Here is a 6738-nt window from a genome sequence, read left to right as displayed (position 1 = left end):
TAAATCTTCTGGGCTCTCTGAGCTGTGACACGTCTGTTTCTGGCCTCTTTTGTTTCCTTCTGGGTCCTGCCTATGGTCTGTATAGGTGAGGATGCTGGAAAATTGAGGTGTGTTGGGGGACTTGGCCACTGCGTCCTCCCTGGTCAGTGACCCGGTAATAACTCTTCTCCCTATTCCTATGGGTGTCACAAGCCCTCCTAAGGTTCCTAATCCGTAGGCTTGGGGCGGGCCTGAGAATCTCTGTCACAGGTGGGTCTAATGCAGCTGATCTGGTTCAAGCCCCTCCTTCTGTGGGGAAGTCTGAGGCTCAGAGAGGGGTAGCAACTTGTCTGAGGTCACACACTAAGTCAAATTCCGAGGCCAGCCTGGAACTGGGAGCTCTTGGCTTCCTATCCAGGGCACTTCCTGCTCTGCCAGGTCCCCTCACTGTGGGTGTCCCTCCCTGGGTGGGCCCTGCTGGATTTCTCGAACAACACCCTTTTCTCTTACATCTGGCCAACAGGGTTGTCTATGAGAATGCCTCCTGGCTACGTGCAAAAATAAACGCAGCTCGAGGCCTGCTCTGAAAGGAGGGTGTGTGTTTGTGTGCGTGTTGGGTAGTGGGGGGAAAGGCAGGGCACCTGGTGCCCGTTGTCAGCAGGAGACCAGAAAGGCAAAGATGTGGGGGAGAAACAGGAGCTAGACCCGCAGTGCTCAGAGCAAGGGGTGCTCAGCATCGGGGATATGGACCCTCTGCTCTTCATCCTTTCCTGTGTCTGCCTGCGTACTTGCTCACCACCCCCAGCAGAATATAATCACATGACCACAGTGGCAACAATAACAGTAAGAGGTTCTTCACTGAGTGCTTGCCAGATACCACCAGCTCCTGTGCTAACCGCTGCCCGTGGTTGAGAGAAATCCAGTTCACGGCAGGTCAACAGACTGAACCAGGGCCCCTAACCTTGCCCCTTAAAGTGTGGTCCCTGGTCCAGCAGCATAAACTTCCCCGGGGAGCTTGTTAGAAAAGCAAATTCTCAGGCCCCACCCCAAGCCTGCTGCATTAGAAAATGCATTTTACCAAGACCCTGGGTGGGTTTTGTGCACATTAGAGTTTGAGGAGCCCTGCACCATCACAGCACCCCAGTTCCAATGACAGCCCACATTGATAACTATAGCTAACACTTTTGGAGAACTTGCTGCATGCCAGGGTCTCTGCCCTTAGAATCCCACTTAACCCTCATCAGATTTCTGGCGTGTATATGATCATCACCCTCATATTACAGATGAGGAAACTGTAACTCAGAGAGGTTAACTAATTAGCCTGAGAACACACAGCCTATAAGTGGCAGAGGTGGGAATTGAATACAGCCTCTCTGTCCTTCCGGTTCCTGAGCCCCCAGGCTTTCCTCTCTCACTGCGTTTCTCATTTTGTGTAGGTCCCAACAGACAAGAAATTTGTTTTCCCTTCTTCCCTCAACCCCGTGTAGCCCACTGACTCCTGTGAGCCGAGGCTGGGCTACTACTGGTCGCCGCTTTCAGGTCTAGCAGCTTAGCCTTCTCACTTGGAGCAAAGGTCCACCTGTACTAGAATCGCCAGGGGTGTTTGAGAAAAGTGCAGATTCCTGGGGCTTCCAGGTCCTACGGAATCAGAACCTCTGGGATGGGGCCTAGACACCAGCAAGTGTCCAGGGGATTTCGTTGCCCACCAGAATTGGAGACCCAGTGCCTCTGGTCACTCAGGGTAGGAATTGCAATGCCTAATTTACAGTCAAAGACAATGAGGCCCAGAGAGTTTTTCTGTCAATGTCCCAAGGTTGGAACCTGGCAGACTAGCCTAATGGAAGGTGAACTGGCTTGGGAATCAGGCAGTTCTGGGTTCAAGTTCCTGCTCTTCCCTTTCCAAGCCTGGAGCCGTACCTGGGTCTAGAGCAGAATGGCAAATCCAGCCCACAGACTGTGTGCAACTTGCTAGCTAAGAATGGTTTTTACATTTCTAAATGGTTGGAAAAAAATCAAAAGAAAAATATTTTGTGACTTGAAAATTATGTAAAATTCAAATTCCAGTGCGCTTAAAGATTGATTGGAACAGAGCCATGCTCATTTATTTATACAGTGTCTGTGGCTGTCTTCATGCTACAGAGCAGGGTTGAGTAGTTGCAACAGAGCCTGTATGGCCACCAAACCTGAAATAATTCCTATCGGGCACTTTACAGAAAAAGTTTGGCAGCCCCTGGTGTACAACAGTGATTCTCAAACTTTAGCTGCATCAAAATCACCTGGAGGGCTTGTTTTAAAACACAGAATGTGGGGCCCCATCACCAGATTTTCGGATTCACCCAATCTGGGGTGGGGACAGAGAACCTGTATTTCTAACAGGCTCCCAGGTGATGCTGATGCTGGAGACACACTTTGAAGACCCTGGTTTAAAGGAACTCGGGTCTTCAAAGCTGCTGCTCAGCCCCACCCCAGAAGCTTGTAGCCCACCCAGGGAGTGAGATAGGCTTGGGGAGAAGGGAGGGAGGAGGCAGGAGCTCCAGGTCCCATCTCAGCGGCCCGTCCACCAGCTCCTCTTCCAGGCTGTCCTTCTCCTGGTGTCTGCTCCCCCCTGGTGGCAGCAAGCCTGGAGCCGGCCTGGCGAGTCCAGCCTTGACAGATAATCCTTTCACATTTCAAAGCCTTCAAAGTTTACACATCCTTTCCCCTAGGGAATCCACTTCGAGGAATTTAATCCAAGAGAAGAATCACCGATACATACCAGGTGCGCACCGCATCGTTTGTTCGTAAGCAGGTAACATAGAAGACCAGGGCAGCCACTTGACGTGGTCGCACAGCTGGTAAAGAGTTCAGGCAGGATTTGATCTTAAGTCTGTCTGACTCAAGAGGCAGTGCCCTCACCTGCCACACCACACAGCCCCTCAGGGACCTCCTGCCTGCTGTGGGGAGCAGTGACTCCGAAGCCAAACTGCCTTGTGTTGAATGCTCATTGTATTACTTACTCGTTGTGTAACATCAGGCAAAAGCCATTTAACTGCTCTGTGCCTTGATGTTCCCCTCTGTGAAAGGGGGACATGATTGTAAAGGTCACCAAGCATCAGGTACTCTGTGAGCTGTTATTATTATTACTTATCAAGCCCCCACCTTCCTTCTTTGCTTTCACCCTCCTTTCCTCTTCTTCCGTTTTTTGTTTGTTTGTTTTTTGGCTGCATGGCATGTGGGATCTTAGTTCCCTGACCAGGGATTGAACCGGTATCCCCAGCCTTGGAAGCGCAGAGCCTTAACAACTGGACCGCCAGGAAAGTCCCTCCTTTTCTCTTCTTAATTGGCTCAAAGCTTGTGGGTCACTGGGGGGGGCACGCCCATCTGGATGGACCAGGGTGGAGGTGGAGAATCAAGGATAGAGCACTGTAGCCAGGAGGTGGCAGATGAGGTGGAGCCGCCCACACTGCTCTGGGAACCGCCCAGCCAACCCTGCAGTCTGAGCAGAAGGGCACAGAGTTTAACACATGGATCCCCGGGTTACGTAGGCCTGGATCTACGTTCTATTTTTTTTTTAAAGATTTATTTATTTATTTATTATTTGTTTACTTTTGGCTGCATCGGGTCTTAGTTGCAGCACGCGGGATCTTCGTTTAGGCAGGTGGGATCTTTCCTTGCAGTGCGCAGACTCATCGTTGCGGCGCACGGGCTTCTCTCTAGTTGTGACGTGTGGGTTTTCTCTCTCTAGTTGTGGAGCGCACTGGCTCCAGGGCGTGTGGGCTCTGTAGTTGTGGCATGTGGGCTCCAGAGCGCGTGGGCCCTATAGTTTTGCCGCACGCAGTCTCTCTAGTTGAGGCACGCGAGCTCAGTAGTGTGGCGTGCAGGCTTATTTTCCCCACGGCATGTGGGATCTTAGTTCCCTGACCAGGGGTTGAACCCATGTCCCCTGCATTGGAAGGCACCTGCATTGGAAGGCGGATTCTTTACCATTGGACCACTAGGGAAGTCCCTGGATCTAAATTCTGAATCTTCTGTGTGACATGGGCAAGTAACATCTCCTGCTTGAGCCTCAACATTCTTATCTATAGAATGGGAGCAATAAAATTAGAGCAGTGGTTCCTAAAGTGTGGTCCCTCAGGCAGCAGCACCAGCAGCATGTGGGGACTCTTAGGAAATGCAAACTCTTTTTTTTTTGGCCACACCTTGTGGCTTGTGGGATCTTAGTTCCCTGACCAGGGATCGAACCTGCGCCCTCGGCAGTGAAAACACAGAGTCCTAACCACTGGACCACCAGGGAATTCCCAGGAAATGCAAATTCTATCAAGCCCTCGTGGTGACTGTGATGCCTGCTGAAGTTTGACAACCACAGGATTAGAAGATTTGCTCCTTAGGCTTGTTGTGACTAGTACAGGAGAGAATACTCACTGGGCGTTTAGGTCAATAACCATGAGCTGCTATTATTATAGGCCTGCTCCTTCTTGGCCTCAGCTGATTGGGCCAGGAGTATTCTTGCTCCAAGCTGGGCCAATCAGATCCCCTCTCCTGGGAACTGGGAATAGGAGACGTTAGTCTCTGGGTAACTTCCTTGAGGGGTAGGGGATGGCTTGGTGGTCCAGGCTGTTGTTGGGGGCATCCATGTATCTCGACTTGCCTTTAACGGTTAAGAGGGCCAATCTGCAGAGAGAGGCTCAGAGCCGAGAGGTCCCAGCGGAAGACACAGCAGCCCCGGTCTGGCACCCATGTCCACTGAGACTGAGCTGTCCCACCTGCTCCTGGGTCCTGTAGGTCCTCTGGCTTCCCCTGATACGTCCCTCCTTTTCTGGAAGGTTATTATTTCTAGGAGGTTTCTTGGAAGTCTGGAAACTAAAAGGACTCTGGCATGTTGAGGGTTATGAGTCTGAGTCAAGGTGGGTGCATGAAGGTCAAGGGTCACAGGCCTGAGAAGACCACTTCCCTTCCTTCCCCTGCTCAACTGCTAGCCCAGCCAGGAGATCTGAGTTTCAACCCCATCCACTCTGAGAAGAGGCAAAGGGGAAAAGGCAGGTCCGGACAGTGATGGAATAGGCAAAATCCCGAGACCCACCTATGGTCACCTCCAGGCTCCCCCCATCATTCTTGGTCCCGGTTCCTGTGATGAAACCTCAACGGTCTCTCCAGAGAGCTGACAAGGTGAACCCTCCGCACAGGGTGGGAAAGAGCAATAACAAAGGTAAAGTGTATGTTTGATTGCAGTGGGCATGGCTGAACACGCAGTGAGAGCCCTGGATTTCTGGCAGATCTGGAAGCTGGGAGGGGAGGCACAAAAGGGGCACAGTTCAGAGTGCTGTCAGGGTAGGGGTCTGACGGAAGAAAGGCGGCAGGGTCAGGGTCTACGGGTCAGGAGTCAGAGGAGGGCAGGTCCTGAAGGAAAGCCAGCCGGCTTTATTGCTCCCAGCACTAGAGACGAGCAGCACTAGAGACGAGCTCTGATGTCTTGGCCGTGGCCAGCTTTGCCTGGGTCCTTGCAGCGACTTGGGGTGCCCTGCATGTGCTCATCACCAGCAAGCAGATCTGCCCTTGGGGTAGAGTGTAGCCCTGTGAAGACAGACCCAACAGTAGAGGCTCGGGAATGTGGACTTCTGAGGTCGGATGGGTTCAGGTGAGAGGCTGGGGGACTGCAGAGGGAATTCCAACAGGAGAGGGTGGCAAGGAGTGGTATGTCTATAGATTTAGCAAGAGCTTTGAGACAAACAGAAGCAGGCCTCAATCCTGGCTGTATACTTGCATCTGTGTGACCCTGGGCAAATCCCTTGCCCTCTCTGAGCCTCAGATTCTTATTTTTTAAATGAGGATAATAGTATGTGTCTCCCAGGGTTTGTGGTGGGGGTTGAATGAGCTAATGCACACAAAACACTAAGTACACAGTAACTTAACTCAGTCGTGGTGTGGTTGTTATTATTATAACAATTCTTACAAGACACAAAGACCAGGCAGACAGTTGGTACTGAAAGGGTTGAGTAGCAGAAAGAAGGCCCAGCCCCTGGTGAAAAGGCTCAATCCAGGTCCCCTTTGAAGAGTCTGAGGTTGGGGGCAGGCCTGAAGCCCAGGAGATAGGGCAGAAGCTGCACCCAATGAACGGAATCCTGAGAAACAGGCTAGCCAAGCAGGAGGCTGGACTGGTGTTATAACGCTATGTGATAGGCTGAAGTGCTTTAAATCCCTTCTACCTCTGGTCAGGATTGGTTGAGAGTCTTGGTGGGTGGGACTAGTAGGAGGGGCTGCAGAGAGCAGGTGCAGGGCTGGGAGGGGTTCAGAGATGAGCAGGGTAAGGGGCTCACAGCTTAGCTGGGGAGACGGGGTGAGCATGAGTGAAATGCTAGATGCAGGCAGTGTGTGCTCAGACTTGAACAATTGAGAAATGGGGTTAGAGGAGGTTGGAGGGGTAAGAGCTATGAGGGCTGGCATGGTCTGCTTTTAGGGAGAGGGTGTGGCTTGAATGAGGTTTTAAAGGATGGTTAGATAGGCAGAGTGGAAGGGGAACAGTGAGAGTAAGGGCATCGAGGCAGGAAAGCATGTGTCTTGCCTAGAAGACAGAAAGGGCCCAGCTGGTCTGGAGTGGAGATATTCTTTGTCCGGGAGAGGAAGGATTGAGACTGGAAGGTCAATCCATAGAGAGCCTTGAATGCCAGCTCGTGGGCAGGGACTATGTCCAGTTGGCAGTGGGGAGCCACTGAAGATTGTTGAGCAGGGTAGTGACATGTGTTCTGACTGGATGGCTGAGCTTGAGCCAGGCTGGGAAGGCAT

Source organism: Stenella coeruleoalba (assembly GCF_951394435.1).
Source record: "Stenella coeruleoalba genome assembly, chromosome: 1".
NCBI classification, from domain to species: Eukaryota; Metazoa; Chordata; class Mammalia; order Artiodactyla; family Delphinidae; genus Stenella; species Stenella coeruleoalba.
The sequence above is the reverse complement of the archived record's forward strand: the minus strand, read 5'-3'. Positions refer to the sequence as shown.